An 830-nucleotide genomic window follows, 5' to 3' on the forward strand; every position below is an offset into this window, starting at 1 on the left:
CGAGTGGGTAAGTTCCCGAGGGCCCTTCCAACCCCTGCCATGCTGGGATTCTGTGTGATTCTGTGATTCTGTGACAACCTGTCGTCGATGGCCGCGCTGCAGGATTGCAGCTGGGTGGTGCGGCGGTCAGTAAAATAGCAGCTACTCCTTCAGGGATAATATTGCTGGCTGCAGCAGCAGGGGCTCCCTGCTGTAAGGGCCGGGGAGCTTGAGAACCTCGACAGGAGGAGCGCACAATTCGCTCCGCTCTAAGCTGCTGCGTAGCAGAAGCCGTTTGCAAGCTGCTGACGAGGCAGAGCTGCCCGAGGGGCGCCCTGTGCTCCCAACGCCCAGCTCTGCTCCTGCTGTGGTCCCCGAGGGTCCGTGCCATTGCTCCCTTCAGCCTTGTCCCCTTCTCAACTTCCCCCTCCGTCCCTCTGCCTGGGGGGTAAAGCAAGCAGAGCCTTGGGAAGTTTTCCATTCCCTCCAAGAAGCTGGTGCATCTCTGCCTAAGGCAAAGGGTTTGAAAAGCGCAGGGGGCGTGCGAGGCGTCCGGGTCACTCGGGCACGTTCAGTGCCCCGAGCAGGACAGCCTCCCGGCAGCACCCCCGAAACAGCTCTGGCCCTTGGCAGCATCTCCCTCCAGAAAGCCGCCGTTTCCCTCCTCGCCAGCTTGCGTCCCCTCCCCCAGCCCCTTTTTCCCTCGCTTTTCGCTGGCTTTCCCTCCCTTCCCTGGCCTTTGTCTGCAGCGGGCAGGAGCCTGGCAGAGGGATCAGGCGGGGCGGCGGTGCTAATTGGGGAGCTGCCCCTCGCTGTGCTTGCCGTCGCCTTTCTTCTTCTTCCCGCTGTAA

The 830-nt window shown here is 62.4% G+C and overlaps 1 protein-coding gene across 1 annotated transcript in view; it reads left to right on the plus strand.

Annotated features, from left to right (window-relative positions):
• The window catches only part of TP73 (tumor protein p73), a 40,784-nt gene that overhangs the window by 4,356 nt on the left and 35,598 nt on the right, over positions 1-830 (plus strand). The window lies entirely within an intron of this gene.

Source organism: Egretta garzetta, unplaced genomic scaffold (genome assembly GCF_000687185.1).
Source record: "Egretta garzetta isolate BGI_Z169 unplaced genomic scaffold, ASM68718v1 scaffold535, whole genome shotgun sequence".
Classification (NCBI taxonomy): domain Eukaryota; kingdom Metazoa; phylum Chordata; class Aves; order Pelecaniformes; family Ardeidae; genus Egretta; species Egretta garzetta.